Genomic DNA, 22148 nt, shown 5'->3' on the forward strand with positions numbered 1-22148 from the left:
GGGGCTTAAGCGTGACTGCTAAGTGCAAAGTGACTAACAACTGAAGGAAAGAACTATAGACAGAAAATTTCTATCAGTCTGAGAGCAGGCTGCCTGAGGTCAAGAGGGTCAACATCTGACACCATGAGAGGCAGATCCCAAAAGAAAAAAGACACTGGTAAATAGTAAAGGTTACTGAGATGAAATTCACTGTGGTCTTCTCCAAGATTAGTGATATATTCTTTTCTGCATAGTTTTTTAACATTCATTTCTTGTCCAGCAAGTTTGTGCATATTAAGTCTCTAGAATTTATACTATGGTTTAATTTTCTCCTTTGCTATAGTAGTCTTAATCTCTTTACGTCCTTATTAATAGTGGTTCATTTGCTGTTCATACTCAGATTGTAGGGGAGAGATATTTTTGTGGATGTGTGTTTTTTCCCTAGCCTTTGTGCTTTACTTCTAGCAATACCTGCACAACAGCATTCAAGACATCATGGTCAGAGTGACCTCAGCCAACCAGCTGGAGGAAAGACCCACCAAAGAAAGACCCACAAACAATCAAAACCCAATCAATAAATCCAGGGAACCAACATAAACAGCTTCCAAGAACAGCAAGTTCAGGAGACCAAGGAGACTGCAACACTGAATCTCACAGGTTCAATGCCATATAAGTTCACACCACAAACTCAGGGAGTCACAACAGATCAATTTAAGAAGCAGAGGCTAACAAGAGTCTCAGAAACAACAGGAAGACACAGAAAAAAAACTCCAAACAAAAGGAAAGGAACAAGCCTCAGAAAGAATGCTAAATGAAATAGAGGCAAATCGACTATCAGATACTGAGATCAAAGCAATGGTTATAGGAAAGCTCTACGAGCTCACTAAGAATTACCAAAAACTGCAGGGAAACTAAAAACAAGTCACTGTAAATGATATCAACACGAAAAAGGACAAAGAACCTGTCAACAAGAGACAAGATGAAATGAAGAATATAATTTCTGAATTGAAGAACACAGTAAAAGAATCAAATGTAGGCTCAATGAAGTACAGGATCCAATCTGCAAGTTAGAGGACAAGAGAGGAAAAAACACCCAGATAGAGGAAGAAAAGGAAAAAAAGACTCAGAAAGAATGAAGAGTGTTAAGAGAAATTCAAGACTATATGAAACATATTAATATCCATGTAATAGGGTACCAGAAGGAGAAGAAAAAGAACAAGGGACAGAAAACCTGTTTGAAAAAATAATAATGGAAAACTTCCCTAATTTGAGAACTGAAAAACTCACACAAATCAAGAAAGCACAGAAGGTCCCAATCAAAGGAACCCAAACAGGCCCACTGCAAGAAACATCTTAATTAAAATAGCAAAATTCCAACACAAACAGAGAATCTTAAAGGCAGCAAGGGAGAAAAGGAAGTAACATGAAAGGGAGCCCTGATAAGGCTAGCAGAACATTTTTCAACAGAAACACTACAAGCCAGAAGGAAATGGAAAGAAATATTCCAATAAGGAAAAACAAAGACCTGCAACTAAGACTACTCTATCCAGCAAGACTCTCAATTAAAGCATTAGGTGAAAAAAGGAGTTTCTAAAACAAAACAAAAAAAGGCTGAAAGATTACACTTCCACTAAACCAGCTCTGCAAGATATGCTAAAAGGACTGCTTTAAGAAAAGGAAGAAAAAGCATGAAAGATAGGAACACAGGTATGAAAAATACAGTGAATAAGTACCTATCAATTATAACCTTAAATGTAAATGGATTCAGTGCTGCAATGAAAAGACATAAGCTGAATGGATAAGAAACCATGACCCATATATATGCTGCCTACAAGAGACCAATCTCAGGACAAAAGACCTACACAGACTGCATGTGAAGGGTTGGAAACAAATATTCCAAGCAAATGAACAAGGGAAAAAAAGCTGGAGGAGCAATACTCATATCAGACAAAATAGACTTCAAAAAAAAGGGCCATAAAAAAGACTAAGAATGTCACTTCATAATACTCAAGGGAAGAATTCATCAAGAAGATATAAACATTGTAAACATATATGAACCCAAGATAGGAGCAAACAAATACACAAGAAAAATCTTGGAGAACTTCAAGAAAGATATTGACACTGAAACAATTATAGTGGGGGATTTCAACACCCACTGTCAAAAATGGATAGATCTTCCAAACAAAATAACAACAAAGATATTGTGGCACAGAACAACGCCCAAGATGAAATGGGCTTAACTAATATATATATAGACCCTTTCATCCTAAAAAAGCAAAATACACATTTTTTTCAAATGCACATGGAACATTTTCAAATACATACGACATGATTGGACACAAGACAAGCCTTAACAAATTCAAGAAAATTGAAATCATATCAAGCATTTTCTCTGACCACAAGGACCTGAAACAAAAAAACAACCTCAAGGAAAAAATTCAAAAACACTCAAACTCATAGAGATTGATAGCATGCTGTTAAATAATAAATGGGTCAAAAATGAGAGCAAGAAAGAAATCAAAATGTTTCTGGAAACAAATGAAAATGAACTCACAACAATCCAAAAATTATGGGACACAGCATAGGTAGTCCTGAGAGGGAAGTTCATAGCAATATAGGCCTACCTAAAAAAGATAGAAACAATTCAAACAAACAACCTAACCCTACATCTACAGGAACTGGAGGAACAACAACAAAGACAGCCCAGAGCAAGTAGAAAGAAGAAAATAACCAAGATCAGAGCACACTTAAACAACACAGAGACTAAAGAAACAATTCTAAGGATCAATGAATCCAGGAGCTGGTTTTTTAAAAACATAAACAAAATTGACAAGCCTTTAAGCATTCTCATCAAAGAGAGAGAGAGAGAGAGAGAGAGAGAGAGAGAGAAGACCCAAATAAACATAATCAGAAATGAAAGAGAAAAGATTATAACTGATACCACAAAAATACAAAATATTTTTAAAAATTACTACAAAGAACTATATGCCAAGAAATTTGAAAACCTAGGTGAAATAGACAAATTCCTAGAAAAATATAATCTTCCAAAACTCAATGAAGAAGAAGCAGAAAGCTTGACCAGACCAATAACAGCCAACGAAACTGAAGCAGTAATCAAAAAATACCCAACACACAAAAGATCTGAGCCAGGCAATTTCACAGGAGAATTCTACAAATTACTTAAAGAAGAGCTAACCCCCATCCTTCACAGACTATTCCAAAAAATCCAAGAAGATACAAGGCACCCAAACTCTTTTAATAAAGCCAGCATCATTCAAATCTCAATCCAGATAAAGACGTAACAAAGAAAGAAAACTACAGGCCATTATCACTGATAAACATAGATGCTGAAATCCTCAACAAAATATTGGCAAACTGCGTCAAGCAATAAATAAAAAGATGATACACCATGATCAAGTGGGATTCATCACCGGGATGCGAGGATGGTACAATATTCACAAATCAATAAACATAATATATTACATAAACGAAAGCAAAAACAAAAATCACATGATCATATCAATAGATGCAGAAAATGCACTTGAGAAGTTACAGCACCCACCTATAAAAAAAGCAATCAGCAAAGTGTAAATAGAGGGAGCATTCCTCAAGATATGAGAGACTTACAGCCAACATCATACTCCACCGGTAAAAACTAAAAGTTTTCCTACTGAGATCAGGAAAAAGACAAGGATGTCTGCTTTCACCACTCTTATTCAACATAATATTGTAAGTCCTATCCACAGCAATCAGACAACAACAACAACAAAAAAATAAAAGGCATTCAATTGGAAAGGAGGAAGCAAACTGTCATTGTTTGCAGATGACATGATCATGTACATAGAAAATCCTATAGACTCCACAAAAAAACTATTCAACTTAATACACTAATTTGTCAAAAACAGTGGGATACAAAGTCAATATTCATAAATCAAAAGCATTTTTGTATACCAACAATATAATAGCAAAACCAGAAAACAGAAAAAAATCCCATTTGATATAGCCACAAGAAAAATAAAATACCTAGGAATAAAGCTAACCAAGGAGGTAAAAGTCCTGTACTCAGAAAACTATATAACACTCAAGAAGGAAACTAAGGAAGACAGACAAATGGAAGCATGTACAATGCTCATGGATTAGAAGAATTAACATCATCAAAATGTCTGTATTACCCAACGCGATTTATAGATTCAATGCAATCCTTATTAGAGTAACCAGTGGCATATTTCACAGATATAGAACAAACATTTCAAAAATTTATATGGAACCATAAAGGACCCCAAATAGCTGCAACAATTTTGAGAAAGAAGAACAAAGTAGGAGTGATCACAATACCTGGTATCAAACTGTATTACAAGGCCACTGTAATCAAAACAGCCTGGTACTGGCATGAGAACAGACACATGGACCAATGGAACAGAATAGAGAGCCCAGAAATAAACTCAAGTCTCTAAGGTCAATTAATATTTGACAAAGCATGCAGCAGCATAAAATGGAGAAAAATAGCCTCTTCAACAAATGGTGTTGGGACATCTGGACAGCTACATGCTAAAAAATGAAACTTGATCACCAACTTACACCATACAAAAAATAAATTCAAGGTAGATTAAAGACTTAAATATAACTCGTTACACCAGAAAAGTCCTAGAGGAAAACACAGGCAGGAAAATCTCAGATATTCCATGCAGCAATATCTTCACTGATATGTCCCCTAGAGCAGTGGACATAAAAGAAAGAATAAACAAATGGGACCTCATCAAAATAAAAAGCTTCTCCACAGCTAAAGAAAACAGCATTAAAATTAAAAGATAATCAACCATAAAAGAAAATATATGTGCCAGTGATACCTTGGACAAGGATTTGATTTCGGAAATATAAAAAAAAAATTCACATAACTCTTCTCCAGGAAGACAAACAACCCAATTAAAAAATGGGCAAAAGACTTGATCAGACACTTCTCCAAGGAGAACATACAGAGGTCCCAGAGACATATGAAAAGAGCCTCTGCATCACTACCTATCTGATAGAGAGATACAAATTAAAACCTATCTGATAGAGAGATACAAATTAAAACCACAGTGAGATACCACTTCACACCAGTTAGAATGGCCATCATAAACAAAGCAACAAACAATAAGTGTTGGAGAGGAAATGGAGAAAAGGGAACCCTAGTACTCTGTTGGTAGGAATGCAGGCTGGTGCAGCCATTGGGGAAAACAGTATGGAATTTCCTCAAAAACTAAAAATGGAGCTGCCTTTGACCTGACAGTTCTAATTCTGTGATTATATCCTAGGAACCCTGAAACTCCAATCCAAAAGAATCTATGCACCCTAGTGTTCACAGCAGCACAATTTACAATGGCCAATTGCTGGAAGCAACCTAAGTGCCCATCAGTAAATGAATGGATCAGAAAACTATGGTACGTTTACACACTGGAATACTGTCTAGCAGAAAGAAAAAGGAGCTTCTATCCTTCACAAGAGCATTGATGAAACTGGAGAGCATTATACTAAGTGAAATAAGCCAGTTGGTAAGGTACAAATACCATAGCACCTCACTTTTAAATGGAACCTAATCAACAAAAGAAACAATCAAGCAAAATATAACCAGAGACATTGAAATTAACAAGAATCTGACAGTAACCAGAGGGGCGGGGGGGGGCAGATAATGGGGTGAAAGTGGGAAAGGGTTTTCAGGAACTATTATAAAGGTCACATGGACAAAACCAAGGGGAGTGAGGTGGGGATGGCTGGGGTGGAGAGAGTGATGGGGGTAAATGCAAACAACTGTAATTTAACAACAATAAAATATTTTTTTTTAGAAAAGATGGCAACTTAAGTAAACACAGCTCACCTCCTTGCATAACCATATCAAAATTACAACTATCCTACAGAACAACCATTATCCAGAATAGCCCAACGTTAAGCTGAAAGGAATTTGTACAACTAAAGAATTAGAGAAGAGATCACATTGAGCCTGGTAGGAGGGGAGGAGATGCAGAATGGGCTGGTTCCACCCCAACATGTAACAAATAAAAATTCAGAAGGATATTTCAGGAGCAAGGGATCCGAACCCTACAACAACCGCCCCCCCCCCCCGGAGCAGGATGCCATTGCCAGGAAAATAAGTCCCCATAACTTCTGGCTGTAAAAACCAGTGGGGATCAATGCTGTGGAAGAAAGAACCTTCTGGAGACCTAGGCAGTCTTTTTTAAAGGGCCTACACATGCAGTTACTCAGCTGCACTACCTCTGATCTCTAGGGCCAGGGCAACAGCTTGAAAGGCACTGGGGACATGTGGGATGAAACTGAAGTGTCTAGCATCAAGGCAAGAGTTGGTGGGCAGCTTACTCCTAGACAGAAGTGCTAGCAGAAGCTATTGCTCCTTTTTTGAGTGCTCCTCCCCACAAAGCCAGCAGGGAGGCACTGTATGTGAGACCCCATCAATCTGGCTGACATTGTTTTCCCTACCCTGGTGATTTCCCGAGTCACCACCCCACCTAGCTTTTGGGCTCACCCAAGCTGTTTCCAATAGCTTTTCATACTTCTGATTTTCCTAACTTCTCTTAAATAAACACCATCTGGCCTCAGTGAGCCTCATATTTCTCACTAAGTTACCCTAGGTCTGGCACTAGCATCAACTGGCCTTAATTCACAGCTTGGCCTCTCTTAGGCACCTCCAGGCTCAGCAAAAGTAGCAGCCAGCACTGGCAGATTGCTTTGTGTTGTAGCTTATTCCAGGTGGCCCCAGACAGAATGCAGGCAGTAGCTGACCGTGCCCTACACTTCCCAGGAGACCACAGAGCTTACATGCTTAGTGTATAGCTAGACCACATCAGAACATCATCACCGAACCACCTCCACAAGTGAAACACTCAAGGGATGGACTCGTGGACAGCAGAGTCCTGCTGGAGTAGGTTCTGCTCTGTAGAGTGAGCCCCTGCAAGCTGATCCTCCACAGTGGTCAGAGATTGGTGGTCAGTGATCACAGCCAGTCCTTGCACCTGATTAGCCTGTGTAAATCCCTCCTGTTAACCTACCAATTGCAATTAAGACTCAACTACAGTAGCAAGGTGTACACAGCCCACATAGGGGGTGAACCTTGATTACCCAGCTTGGGCGATAGGAGAGGTTGTGCTATTGGACCTACAGGACCCTTACTACTATAGAACACTCTACCAAGCCAGGGAGTCATAGAAGCTCTACCTAGTACATAGAAACAAACACAGACAGGGAGACTGCCAAAATGAGGAGACAAAGAAACATAGTCTAAATGAAAGAGCGGATCAAAACTTCAGAAAGAGGACTAAACATAATGGAAGCAAGCAAGAGAAAAGAGTTAAATACCTACAGAGGAGCTCCCAAACACTGTCAGCTCATTCTCAAAAGAAGCTTTGATGGCTAGAAGAAACTGGTAAGAAATATTTAAAGTGATGAAAAACAAGGACCTACAACCAGGATTACTCTACCCAGAAAACCTGTCATTTAGAATCAAAGAACAGATAATGAGCTTCCTTAACAAGAATGAGGTAAAAGAGTTCATCAGCAGAGAGACCTATGATGACATGGAGGCATAAGTAGATGTACTGTGCCTCCTTGCACAACCAAAAGGACGACAACAAATTTTAAAAACAAAAACAACCATAACTGACAGAAATTTGAACTGTATGGAAGTCTGACAACCAAGGTGCTAAAGAAGAAACATTCATCCAGTCTGGTAGGAGGGGTGGAGATGCGCAGGGGGGCAGAGAGGACTCACAGCAAGATGATGGCTGGTGGACCTGGTGAGGTGGCTGCTGGCGAGCAAGTAGCCCCACATTTGGGTGTGAATAAACTGGAAAAATTGGGTAGCAAGACAGACCACACAACTCAGGGCTCCAGTACAGGGAAATAAAGCCTCAAAACCTCTGACTGAAAACTATGGGGGTTGAGATGTAGGAATCACAGCCTCTCCTGTGAGGAATCACAGCCTCGCAGGAGAGTTTGTTGGAGAGACCCACAGGTCCTAGAATGTGCACAAAACCACCCACCCAGGTATCAGAAGGGCCCAATTTGCTTTGGGTAGCAGTCGAAGTGACTGAAAGCTGGCAGAAAGCAGAACAAATGCCATTGTTCCTCTCAGGTTCCTCCCCCACATACAGTTCCACAATGCAGCAACACGAATTGCCCCTCCCTGGTAAATATCTAAGGTTCCATTGCTTACTACATAACATGCAAACCAAGACAAAAAAAGCCCCAGAAAAAATACAACTAAGCAACAAAGCAATAACCAACCTATCAGATGAACAGTTCCAAACACTGGTGATCAGAATGCTCAAAAAGTGGTTGAGTATAGTTGCAAAATGGAGGAAAAAGTCAAGGCTATGAAAAGTGAAATAAAGGAAAATGTACAGGGAACCAACACTGAAGGGAAAAAAACAGGACTCAAATCAATACTTTGGAGCAGAAAGAAGGAATAAACATTCAACCAGAACAGAATGAAGAAACAACAATTCAAACAAAATGAATAGAAGCTTAGAAACCCCAGAACAACTTTTAATGTTCCAACATCAACATCTGAATCATAGGGGTGCCAGAAGGAGAAGAGGAAGAGCAAGAAAATGAAAGCTTATTTGAACAAATAATGGAGAACTTCCCTAATCTGGCAAAGGAAATAGATTTCCAGGAACTCCAGGAAGCTCAGACAGTACCAAACAAGATGGACTCAAGGAGGAATACACCAAGGCACATCAGAATTACAATACCCAAGATTAAAGATAAGGAGAGAAACTTAAAAGTGAAAGAGAAAAGGAAACAGTTACCTACAAAGGAATTCCAATTAGACTATCAGCTGATTTCTCAAAGGAAATGTTACAGGCAAGAAAGGGTCGTAAAGAAGTATTCCAAGTCATGAAAGGCAAGGACCTACAACCAAGATTACTCTATCCAGCAAAGCTATAATTTACAATGGAAGGGCAGCTAAAGTGCTTCTCAGATAAGGTAAATTTAAAGTTCATCATTACCAAGCCCTTATTATATGAAATGTTAAAGAGACTTATCTAAGAAAAAGAAGATAAAAAATATGAACAATAAAATGACAAGAACAACTATCAACAACTGAACCTTAAAAATAACAAAAACAAAGACAAACTAAGCAAACAACTAGAACTGGAACAGAATCCCAGAAATGGAGATTAAGTGGAGGGTTATCAGCAGGGAAGGAGAATGGGGATATGGAGGAAAAGATACAGGAAATAAGTCCTATAAATGGTAGGTAGAAAATAAACAGGGGGGAGATTAATAATAGTATTAAAAATAGAGAAGTCAAGCAACTTCCATGTGTGACCCATGGACATGAACTAACTGTGTTGCAAAATGCTGGTGTGGGGTGGTGTGCAGTGTGCAGAGGAATAAAGGGGGAAAAATGGGACCACTGTAATAGCCTAATCAATAAAATATATTTTAAAAATATAGAAAAAAGAGTTTATAACCAGCAAACCAACACTGTATGAAATGTTAAATGGTCTTCAAGAAGAAAATCAAAAATATGAAAATGAAGTGGCAATACATATTTATAATAATTGAATCTAAAAATCAAAATGAATGAACAAGCAGAACAGAAATGGAGTCCTATATACAGAGAATCTTTTGATGGTTTCCATATGGTAGCAGGATCAGGGAGATGGGTGAAGGGATTAAAAAGTACAAATGGTTGTTACAGAACAGTCATGGGGATATAAAATACAGTATACGTAATACGGTAGCCAAAGAATATATATGCAGTATCCATAAACATAGATAGTGGTGTGAGTATTGCCTGAGGGTGTGAGGGGTCTGGTGGAGGGGGGCAAAGGCTGAAATATTTGGAAAACTGTAATAGCATAAACAATAAAACATAATTTAAATTAAAAAAATACCCATGCCATTTTTTCCACAGAACTAGAATAATTCTAAAATTTATATGGAATTCCAAAATAACCCAACTGGCCAATACAGTCTTTAGAAAATAACAAATGGAGGTATCATGCTGCCTGATATCAAACTGTACTACAAGTAGTACAGTAATCGAGTAGCATGGTGCTCGCATATAAACACACACACATAGATCATTGAATAGAATTGAAAGCCCTAAAATAAACCCACATCTATATAATCTGTTAATCCAAGGGAAGACTATATAATGGGTAAAGACAGTCTCTTCAATAAATGACGTTGGGAAAACTGAACAGATACATACTAAAGAACGTGCTATATCACTTTATTACACCATGTACAAGATTAAACTCCCATGGATCTCAAGAATCAAATGTAGGACTAGAAACCATGAAACACCTAGAAGAAAATATGGGGAGTAAACTTTGAAATTACTCTTCCTAATACTTAAAAAAAACTTTTAAATTTTATTGCTGTTCAGTTCAGTTTTCTGCCTTTTCCCCCTACTTTTACCCCCCACCCACGCCATCCCCACCTCCATCCCCTAATTCCACCCACCATTTGTTTTGTCCATGTATCCTTTATAGTTGTTCCTGAGAACCATGCATGTTGTAGACCACTCTGCCTGGTTTTAGGAATTGTATCTCGACCCCTTGTGACTAAGGGCGAGGGACCACCTTTGGAATGCGACCCACAGGAGACAAAGCTTGTCTCTGGTAGCAAATGCTGCCTCAGTTTCCTCTCCCTGCCCCCAAAACTTGCTCAGAAGTCAATGATCGGTAAGACCCCTCACAGCAGGGGGCAACCTAAGCCAGACTTGATCACTTGGGAGGCCTTCATGGAAGAATTTGGGGGGGAGCTGCAACAAAGAGCAATGGACTCTCTCCCCCAACCCCTGAATTTGACAAAGCCCGAGTCCCCATGTTCTCTGGGAGAAGTGCTTCCTGGCTCTAATCCTCTTTAGCCTGAATACCTGATGGGAAGAAGTACAGCTTCTTGCCTTGCTAGAGCATGTCCTGGGGGAAAATCTGGCATCACAAAGACTTCCTGATAAACCTGTGGAATCTGCTCTGCTAAGAGTGCTTTCATTCATATGTTAAGGGTTTGAGCAGGAAACCCTAAAACTCTGTTCCTGATAGACTCTGAAGCCCTCAAATTTCTTTGAAATGTTATCTACTTTTTGACCCTTGCCATCCTGTATTCCTGTGTATTACAACCCACTAAAAGTCCTGGAGCAGGGAGCTTGGGGCCTTTTTCTCCTCAGAGAAACTGGCTACAGCTGGCCTTTTCCCCTGAGAAACTGGCCACTGCTAACTTCTCCTCCCCAAGCAGATCACGTCATGTCTCACTCATATTCATTTTCATCCATGGCACACAAGGGGACTCTCAAGGAAGTCGCCCCCACACATGCACCCTTTTTCCTGAAAGATTTCCTTACATCTCCCCTCTGGTTACTGTCAGATTGTTGTTAATTTGAATGTCTTTAGTTATATTTTGCTGGCTTGTTTGTTTTTGCTGTTAGGTTTCAGTTAAAGGTGAGATCATATGGTATTGGTCTTTCACTGTCTGGCTTTTTTCACTTAGCATAGTGCTCTCCAGCTCCATCCATGCTCTTGCAAAGGGTCGGAGCTCCTTCTTTCTTTCTGCTGGGTAGAATTCCATTGTGTAAATGTACCATAGTTTCTCGATTCGTTCATTGACTGATGGGCACTTAAGTTGCTTCAAGCCTTTAGCTATTGTAAATTGTGCTGCTATGAACATTGGGTGCATAGGTTCTTTTGGATTGGTGTTTCAGGGTTCTTAGGATATAATCCTAGCAGTGGAATTGCTGGGTCAAAAGGCAGTTCCATTTTTAGTTTCTGAGAAAATTCCATACTGTTGTCTACAGTGGCTACGCCAGTCTGCAATCCCACCAACAGTGTACTGGGGTCCCCTTTTCTCTACAACCTCTCCAAACTTGTTTTTTGTTGCTTTGTTTATGATGGTCAATCTCACTGGTGTGAGGTGGTAGCTCCTTGTGGTTTTAATTTGCATCTCTCTGATGGCTAGCTATGCATAGCATATTTTCCTGTCTCTGGACCCTCTGTATGTCCTCTTTGAAGAAGTGTCTGTTCAAGTCTTTTGCTTGGTTTTTAACTGGGTTGTTTGTCTTCCCAGAGTGGTATTATGTGAGTTCTTCATATATTTTGGAGATCAAACCCTTGTCTGAGATATCATTGGCAAATATGTTTTCCCATACCATTGGTTCTCTTTTAATTTTAATGCTGTTTTCTTTAGCTGTGCAGAAGCTTTTTATTTTGATGAGGTCCCATTTGTTTATTCTTTCTTTTATGTCCACTGCTCTAGGGGACATATCAGTGAAGATATTGCTGCATGGAATATCTGAGATTTTCCTGCCTGTGTTTTCCTCTAGGACTTTTCTGGTGTAACGAGTTATATTTAAGTCTTTAATCTACCTTGAATTTATTTTTTGTATGGTGTAAGTTGGTGATCAAGTTTCATTTTTTAGCATGTAGCTGTCCAGATGTCCCAACACCATTTGTTGAAGAGGCTATTTTTCTCCATTTTATGCTGCTGCATGCTTTGTCAAATATTAATTGACCTTAGAGACTTGAGTTTATTTCTGGGCTCTCTATTCTGTTCCATTGGTCCATGTGTCTGTTCTCATGCCAGTACCAGGCTGTTTTGATTACAGTGGCCTTGTAATACAGTTTGATACCAGGTATTGTGATCACTCCTACTTTGTTCTTCTTTCTCAAAATTGTTGCAGCTATTTGGGGTCCTTTATGGTTCCATATAAATTTTTGAAATGTTTGTTCTATATCTGTGAAATATGCCACTGGTTACTCTAATAAGGATTGCATTGAATCTATAAATCGCGTTGGGTAATACAGACATTTTGATGATGTTAATTCTTCTAATCCATGAGCATTGTACATGCTTCCATTTGTCTGTCTTCCTTAGTTTCCTTCTTGAGTGTTATATAGTTTTCTGAGTACAGGACTTTTACCTCCTTGGTTAGCTTTATTCCTAGGTATTTTATTTTTCTTGTTGCTATATCAAATGGGATTTTTTTTTCCTGTTTTCTGGTTTTGCTATTTTATCATTGGTGTACAAAAATGCTTTTAAAAAATTTTTTATTTTATGGATTATGCCATTACAGTTGTTCTATTTCCCCCCTTCATTCCCCTCCACCCTGTACCCCCACCCCCACCATTCCTCCCCTTTAGTTTATGACCATTTGTCAAGTTCTTTAGATTCTGTATTTCCCCTACTATTCTTGCCCTCCCCCTATCTATTTTCTATCTACCGTCTATGCTACTTATTTTCTGTACCTTCTCCCCCCTTCTCCTTCTCCCACTCCCCTGTTGCTAACCCTCCATGAGATCTTCATTTCTACATTTCTGCTCCTGATCTAGCTGTCCTTTTAGTTTGCGTTTGTTTTAGGTATGGTTGTTAATATCAGTCAGTTTGCTGTCCTTTCACTATTCATCTTTTTTATCTTCTTTTTCTTAGATAAGTCCCTTTCACATTTCATATAATAAGGGCTTGGTGATGATGAACTCCTTGAATTTGATCTTATCTGAGAAGCACTTTATCTGTCCTTCCATTCTAAATGAAAGTTTTGCTGGATAGAGTAATCTTGGATGTAGGTCTTTTGATTTCATGACTTGGAATACCTCTTTCCAGCCCCTTCTTGCCTGTAAGGTCTCTTTTGAGAAATCCGCTGACAGTCAGATGGGGACTCCTTTGTAGGTGACCGTGCCCTTATCTCTTGCTGCTTCTAGAATTCTCTCCTTCATTTTAATCTTGGCTAATGTAATGATGATGTGCCTTGGTGTGTTTCTTCTTGGGTCCAACTTCTTTGGGACTTTCTGAGCTTCCTGGATTTCCTGGAAGTCTGTTGCCTTTGCCAAATTGGGGAAATTCTTGTTTATTATTTGTTCAAATAAGTTTTCCACTGGTGGCTGTTCCTTTCCCCCTTCTGGTACCCCTATATTTTGGATATTGGTGCGTTTTAAGATGTCCTGGAGGTTCCTAAGTCTCTCCTCATATTTTTGAATTCTTTTTTCTTCATATTTTCCTGTTTGATCATTTTTTCCTTCCTTCTGGCTCACTCCCTTGATTTGAGTACCAGTTTCCTCTTCGTCACTATTGGTTTCCTGTGTAATTCCCTTCATTTCAATTAGTTTAGCCTTCATATGTTCCTCTAATTTGTGACTAAAGTCAACCAGTTCTGTGATCATCCTGATCACCAGTGTTTTGAACTGTGCATCAGAAAATTTTGCTATTTCTTCGTCACTTAGAGTTATGGGCTCTGGGGCTTTGAGATCTTCTTGAGCCATTTTTGGTCTGTTCGCGCCCATTAAGTATGAGGAGTGGAGCCTTAGGTGTTCACCAGGGTGGGGCCACCAAGGTCGCTAGGTTGTGACACTGTATGTGGGGGTGGGGTCAGAGTGGGGAAATGGTGGCCTCCTCTGCTGCCTCCTGCTGCTGGGGCCTGCTCAGTCCAGTCTCACTGCCCACTCCCTCACTGGTCTATCTGTGCAGGAATGTGCCACCACAGTCAACCCGCTGCCCTGTGTCCTCGCTGGGTCGCTGGTCACTCACTGGGTCGCTCACTGGGTCAACCCTTTGCAACCCCTCACCTGGGATCCGTGCACCTGAGTCCCTCTGACTGAGTTTTCCTGTGCAACCCCACTCTGCCAGCTGCTGGCTTCGCCCCTCTTACCGGTGAGGCTGAAGAATTCATTGTTATCAGACTTCTGAAAAGTTTAATTTTCTGTGTTCTGGCTATGTTTTCTGTTGCTAATATTTTGTTGTCTCTAAACTTGGTTGTGTGAGAAAGCACAGCATCTCCACCTATGCCTCCATCTTGGCACAAGTCCTCCAAAAATGCCTTTGGTTTGTGAGTATTGACTTTGTATCCCACTGTTTTGACAAATTAGGTTATTAAGTTGAATAGTTTTTTGGTGAAGTCTATAGGATTTTCTATGTACACGATCATGTCATCTGCAAACAGTGACAGTTTTGCTTCCTCCTTTCCAATTTGAATGCTTTTTACTTTTTGTTGTTGTTGTTGTCTGATTGTTGTGGCTAGGACTTCCAATACTATGTTGAATAGTAGTGGTGAAAGCAGAGATCCTTGTTTTTTTTCTGATCTCAGTGGGAAAGCTTTTAGTTTTTACCGGTGGAGTATGAAGTTGGCTGTAGGTCTCTCATATATGGCCTTTATCATGTTAAGGAATAATCCCTTTATTCCCCACTTTGATGAGTGTTTTAATCATAAATGGGTGGTGTACCTGATCAAATGTTTTTTCCTCATTTATTGATATGACCATGTTATTTTTGGTTTTGGTTTTGGTTATGTGATGTATTATGTTTTTCGATTTGCAAATATTGTACCATCCTCACATCATGAGATGAATCCCACTTGGTCATGGTGAATGATCTTTTTTATATACTGCTTGAGGTGGTTTGCCATATTTTGTTGAGGATTTTAGTGTTTATGTTCATCAGCAATATTGGCCTGAAATTTTCTTTTTTTATAATGTCATTCTCTGGTTTTGGGATTAGGATGATGCTGGCTTCATTAAAAGAGTTTGGGTGTCTTGTATCTTCTTGGATTTTTTGGAATAGTCTGTGAAGTATAGGGGTTAGTTCTTCCTTAAATGCTTTGTAGAATTAACCAGTGAAACCATACAGTCCAGGACTTTTGTGCATTGGGAGTTTTTTTTATTACTGCTTCAATTTTGTTAGCTGTTATTGATCTATTTCTGCTTCTTCCTTCAGTTTTAGAGGATTTTATTTTTGTAGAAAGTTGTTTGTTTCACCTTGGTTTTCAAATTTGTTTACATATAGTTATTCCTAGTAATTTCTTACAATCCTTTTTATTTCTGTGGTATAAGCTGTAATCTCTCCTTTTTCATTTCTGTTTGTGTTTATTTCGGTACCCCCTCTTTTTTTCTTGATGAGACTGCTAAAGGGTTGTAAATTTTGTTTATGTTTCAAAGAACCAGCTCCTGCATTTATCATGTGGTCTATCTTTGAAAATGTCCCATGTACATTTGAAAAGGATGTGCATTTTGCTTGTTTGGGATGAAAGGCTCTATATACATTGGTTAAATTCATTTGTTCTAGGACATTGTTCAGTGCTGTAATATCTTCATTGATATTTTGTTTGAAAGATCTATCCATTTTTTAATGTGGGATGTTGAAATCCCCTGCTATAATTGTGTTGCTGTCAATATCTTTCTTGAAATCCTGCAAGATTTTCTTTATGTATTTGGGTGCACCTATGTTGGGAACAAATATATTTACAATGTTTGTGTCTTCTTGATGGATTCTTATCTTGAGTAGTATGAAGTGGCCTTCTGAGTCTCTTTTTATGGCCCTTTTTAGAAGTCTATTTTGTCTGATATGAGTATTGCTATAGGGAGCCATTTCAATTAGCATGGAAATGTAGCTCAGCCTCCACATGGATAACCACTGGGGAGCAATTGGCACACAAGACCATCCCCATGGAGAGGTTTGCCCATGGGGAATCAGGCTTCCATTGTGCCTAGACTGCTATGAGACTTGCTTTTACTAAAATTCCCTCACCCTGAATTGAGACAGAAAAGGCTTACTGCAACTTTCTGAAATCCAAGCTAAACCTCCCAAGTATGGAGTGTAACTGGTTCAACCACTTTTCCCCTTGGTCTGCAACATCCTTCTTATTGAAGTAATTAGGAACATCCTTTCGTTTGTTATCTGTAAGAGGTAATCACCTGCAGTGAACCTGTGCATAATAAATGAGGACTATCCTCCATGTAATGTATAAGAGAAGCAATAAAAGCCTGTCCAGACAGGGGCCGGGTCCTCTCATTCCCTCTCTTTCAGAGAGTGGCCATGCTGTCCCTTTCTCTGCATAGGACTTCTATTGTCTGTGCGTATTTGTTCACTAGCAGCCTCAACATACACAGATACTGCAGGCCAGGATTCACATTGCAATGCTACTCTGGCTTTTTTTTTCCCTGTCCATTTGCTTGTAATATTTGTTTCCAGCCTTTCACTTTCAGTCTGTCAATCTTATGTTCTGAGGTTGGTCTCCTGTAGTAAGCAAATATATGGGTCATGTTTTCTTATCCATTCCACTAATCTATGTCTTTTGTTTGGAGCACTTAATCAATTTACATTTAAGGTTATTATTGATATGTACTTATTCATTATAATTTTTTCATATTTGTGTTCCTCTCTTTTTCATGGTTTTTCTTCCTGTTCTTAAAGCAAACCCTTTAGCATCTTTTGCAGAACTGGTTTGAAAGAGGTATATTCTTTCAGCCTTCTTTTGTTTGGGGAACTCCTTATTTCACCTTCCATTGTGAGTGAAAGCCTTGCTGAATAGAGTGGTCTTGTTTGCAGGCCTTCAGTTTTCATTAGTTGGAATATTTCTTGCCATTCTCTTCTAGCTTGGAGTGTTTCCATTGAAAATTCAGCTGCTAGCCTTACTGGGGCTCCCTTGTATGTTACTTCCTGTTTCTCCATTGCTGCCTTTAAGATTCTCTTTGTCTTGGAATTTTGTGATTTTAATTATGATGTGTCTTGAAGTGGGACTCTTTGGGTTCCTTTTGACTGGGGCTGTCTGTGTTTCCTGGATTTGTGTGACTTTTTCTCTCATGAAATTAGGGAAATTTTCCATCATTACTTTTTCAAACAGGTTTTCTACCCCTTGTTCTTTTTCTTCTTCTTCTGGTATCCCTATTATATGGATATTATTATATTTCATCTTGTCTTGCAATTCTCTTAATACCTCTTTGTTCTTTCTGAGTCTCTTTTCCTTTACTTTCTGGGTGTTTTTTTCTACCTTGTCCTCCAGCTTGTTGATTTGATCCTCTGCTTCATCCATCCTGCTTGGAGTTCTTTCTAGTGGGTTTTTTTTAAATGAGAATTTGTTGTTCATTTCTTCCTGTTTTTTTGTTTATAGTGTCTATTTCCTTTCTCATACTGTTGTAGTTCTCACTCAGTTCTTTGTGATTGTCTGTGAGTTTCTTGAGCATCTTTATAACCACTGTTTTGAAATCTATATCTGATAGTTTGATTACCTCCATTTTGTCTAGCTTTTAGTGGGGAGTCTTCCATGTCTGTTTATTTCATGTTCTTTTTTTGTTCCCATTTTAGGTGACTCTTTTTTAATTTTTTAAAATTTTTTTAATAATAAATTTTATTTAGTTACTTTTCAAGTACATTTTTTTATCTATTTCTCCCATCCCACCCCCCCCCCCCGCCCCGTCTCCTCCCTCCCTCCAATTTCCCCTGGTTAGTACTTGGATGGGAGACCATTTTAGATGACTCTTTTTGTTTGTTTCTGGGCTTTATGATGTTTTGTTTTGCTAGCTGTCTTTGTAGGGTCAACTTCTGTGGTAGGAATTCTATGGGGTTCAGTTGTTTGGTTTCTTTGATCTCCTTATCTGGATGCTCTAGGTTTGCCCGTTTTTCTGTTTGTGTGGGCTATCTTATTGTACTTGGGTTTTTACCTTTTGGTGGTTCCTTTTTTGATAGTTTCTATTCTCCAGCAGGTACACTGATTGATGTTCACGTCTCCCACCTATTCTGGTATGTGATCAGTGACAGGGGATAGGCAAAATGGATTAAAACAGTGGAAGAGTATTTTATGAGATTTAAAGTACCAGCAAGTAAAGAAGAAATAAAAGCTTCTATGGATAACTATAGCATTAATTGTGATATTTCACCCATTTAGCCACTTTTTATAAAAGGTGAAAGAGAGATAAGACTCTTGTTATAGGGGAGGAGGATTGTGAGCTGAATCCAGAAAACAGTGCTTATGCAAGGTAGGTGATAAGATATAATGAGAGTAAAGGATAGAAAGTAGGCATAGTCTGCAAGAGAATAGAGTTAACCACAAAAATAATAATTCTCAGGAATAAAATGAAGTGAGCTAAGATCAGGGAAGGTTGCTGTGTAGTATGTACAATTGTATGGAACAACAATTATTTACAATAGTACTGGAACAACAATAATATGACAAGAAATATATGATTTGGTAACCAGAATAGAAAGTACTCAATCAAGAGTTGTGTGTTATTGGAACACAAGTGAACTGAAAGAAGAAAAATGAAAATACAATAAAGATAGAATAAGGAAAACCAGTCAAACAATACAATTAAACAGTGAAATAAAATGAGGAAAACTAAACATAAGAAAGAGAAATAAAAATACTAACAAAAGGAGGAAAAATAATGAAACAATAATAATACATATAAATAATCAAATGGCAATGTGACATTTGTCTTTGTTTCTCAATTTTGGGAGTTAGCTTTGTCTTCCCCCTTTGGATCTGTCTCTGGACCTTTCATAACTCCATATTTTATTGTCTCCCTTGGGGAAAAAGAGAGACAAGAAAGAGAAAAAATAAGCCTCCTGCTGACTTTAAACCTGTTCAGCCAGTTCTGCTGATCTTCCTGGATGACACAGAAAGAGCCAGGCTGCCCTAGTTCTTTTCCCTTCATATGGTTTTGCAGGATGGGGACTAGGTCTGGGCTGCAATGTCCACAGCTGCCCAGCCTCCAGCCCAGGTTCTCTGTGAGCTGCTAGGCTAAAATCAGCCACTCTGTGTCTGGGTGCTCAGTGGGAGTCAAGCCCAGGTACACAGCTCTGATCAGCCACTCAGTCTCTGGACACACAGTGTGGGTCAGGCCCAATCATACAACTCAAATCACCCTGGGGTGGAGCCAGCTGCTGTTCACATGTTCCTTACAAAGCAGCTGCCCATGGTTCTTAACAAGCACAGGGGTTTTCACACAGCTCAACTTTCTGACTAGTCTGGAGACTACCCAAGTCAGGATCTGACATGGCCCAACTCTTCCCTTATCCAGATGTTACCGAGTACCTCAATTTCTCTGGTGCTGACCTCCACAGTCCCAGTAAATGTGTACCACCTCTGTGTGTCTCCCACTTTGTCTCTATTACCCCCAGTGACTTCCAGCATCCAGGTCCCTCCTGGTGCCAGGCTTCCCTCCCTGCTCTGGTAGGAGAGGGAGCTGGTGATCTGACTCTCCTTCTGTATCCTGCAGCAGGCACCAGGCTTTGGGCCATAGTGGCCTAGATCCCTGCCCAGATCCCAGGGACATTACCATCCCTGTGCATCTCCTCACCATCTGTTTTTTAATATCCTCTGCAATTTTTTGCCTCCAAACTTCATATAAGCCGGGATTCTGTTGACTATTCACTCTGTTCCTCAGAAGATTAGCTAGGTGTTCCAGCTGGGCACAGGGAGAACTGGGCTCTGCTCCCACCTACCTCATTGCCATCTTGCTCCTCCCATAATACTTTTTTGAGGCAAATTAAACAAAACAAAAATAAAAAAATAGAGCCACTTCAAACCAAAAATTTTTTGAACAGTGAAGCAAACTAAGAACAAAACAAAAAGATAACCTTCTAAATTGGAGAAGATATTCACCAATGATACATCCAATGAGGGGTTAATATCTAATATACAGGGGTGGGAAAAAGTAGGTTTACAGTTGTAACACAAATAAATAATACAATAATTAATAATACAAAAATAAATTCTGTGTTTTATATACTCACAGCTATAAACCTGCCTTTACCCACCCCTGTATATAAGGAACTAATACAATGTAATGCCAAAAAAAATCTGATTAAAAAAATAGGCAGAGGACCTGAATAAACATTTCCCCAAAGGACCTGGGGATGGTTAATAGGCACACAAAATGATATTCATCATCACTAATCAACAAAGAAATGTAACTTTAAACTTGAGTGAGACATTACCTCACATCTGTCATATGGCTATAATCAACAAATCAACACACAACAATTATTAAAAATGATGTGGAGAAAAAGGAATCCTTGTGCACTGTCACTGGAATTATAAATTGGTACAGCCACTATGGAGAACAATATGGAAGTTCCTTAAGAAATTAAAAATAGAACTGCCATATGACCCAGCAATTCCACTTCTGAGTATTTATTGAAGAAATCCAAAACACTAATTCAAAACTATATATATATATATATACCACTTTGTTTACTGCAGCATTATTTAGAGTAGCCAAGATATGAAGCAACCATAGAGAAATGGTTGCTTAAGTATCTATAGAGAAATGATGGGATTAAAAAAAATGGTACATATATACAATGCAATATTGCTTGGCCATGAAAAAAGAGTGAAATCTTGCCATTTGCAATAACATGATGAACCTAGAAAGTATAATGGTAAGTGAAATAAGTCAGAGAGAGAAAGGTAAATACCATATTAATTTTAGTTATATTTGGAATCTACAAAACAAAATAAAGGAACTAACAATACAGAAACAAACTCATGGATATAGTAAATAAATTGATGATTTCCCCTATTAAGGCAGAGGTATTGGAGGATGGAATTAAGAAATACAAAATTTGAATTATAAAACAGTCACAAAGATCTAAAGATTAGCATAGGAAATATAGTCAATAATATTGTAATAACTATATATGATGTCAGGTAGACACTAGGCTTATTGGGGTGATCATTTCATAAGTTCTATCAATATCTAGTCAATAGGTTATACACCTAAAACTAATATAATATTGAATGTCAACTGTACTTGAAAAAAAATTTTAATGGAAAAAAAGAATACTTCTAAAAGTGTTCTTTTTCTGAGGTAAGTATTTTGGGGGATAACCTCAACAGGTCTGGCAATACAGTAGTTGATTGATTATTTTTTTGTGAACAGATTGCCACAACCCTGGATGCTACAGTTTTTTTCTCCAAAAGCGTATTTTAAAAAATATTAATGTAAACCTGTATTTCTCATCTTTGCAAACCCTCATTGTTTCTTTAAAATATCATTTTTATTTTTGAGGGATGACTATCCTATCAGTCCAGGTTTAACTAGAGAAAATAACCAGTCCTTCCCAAAGCTTTCATCCTGTGGGATAGCCCAAGACATGACCCCTCCACCTCAGAGAACAGGTGGCTCCCTGGCCAGCAGCTATAAGGAGTAAGGAAAAGAGCCTGCATCTGGAGTCCCAGCCTTCTCAAGGTCCCTGTGTTTATCACAACCCTATAGCATTTGCACACACTACCATAGCTCCCTCCCTGCTGCCATGCCCCCTCCCTAACCCTATAAGTAGCACCCAGGCTGGAGGTGGGGTGCAGTCTCTCTTTCCCCAATCCATTGCCATTAGTGTACTCCCATGTAATGTGAGTCATAAATGGTATGTCCATATCTTCTTGTCCTCTGGGTATTTTT

Source organism: Artibeus jamaicensis, unplaced genomic scaffold (genome assembly GCF_021234435.1).
Source record: "Artibeus jamaicensis isolate MK-2021 breed Jamaican fruit bat unplaced genomic scaffold, CSHL_Jam_final contig_264, whole genome shotgun sequence".
In the NCBI taxonomy this organism is placed as follows: domain Eukaryota; kingdom Metazoa; phylum Chordata; class Mammalia; order Chiroptera; family Phyllostomidae; genus Artibeus; species Artibeus jamaicensis.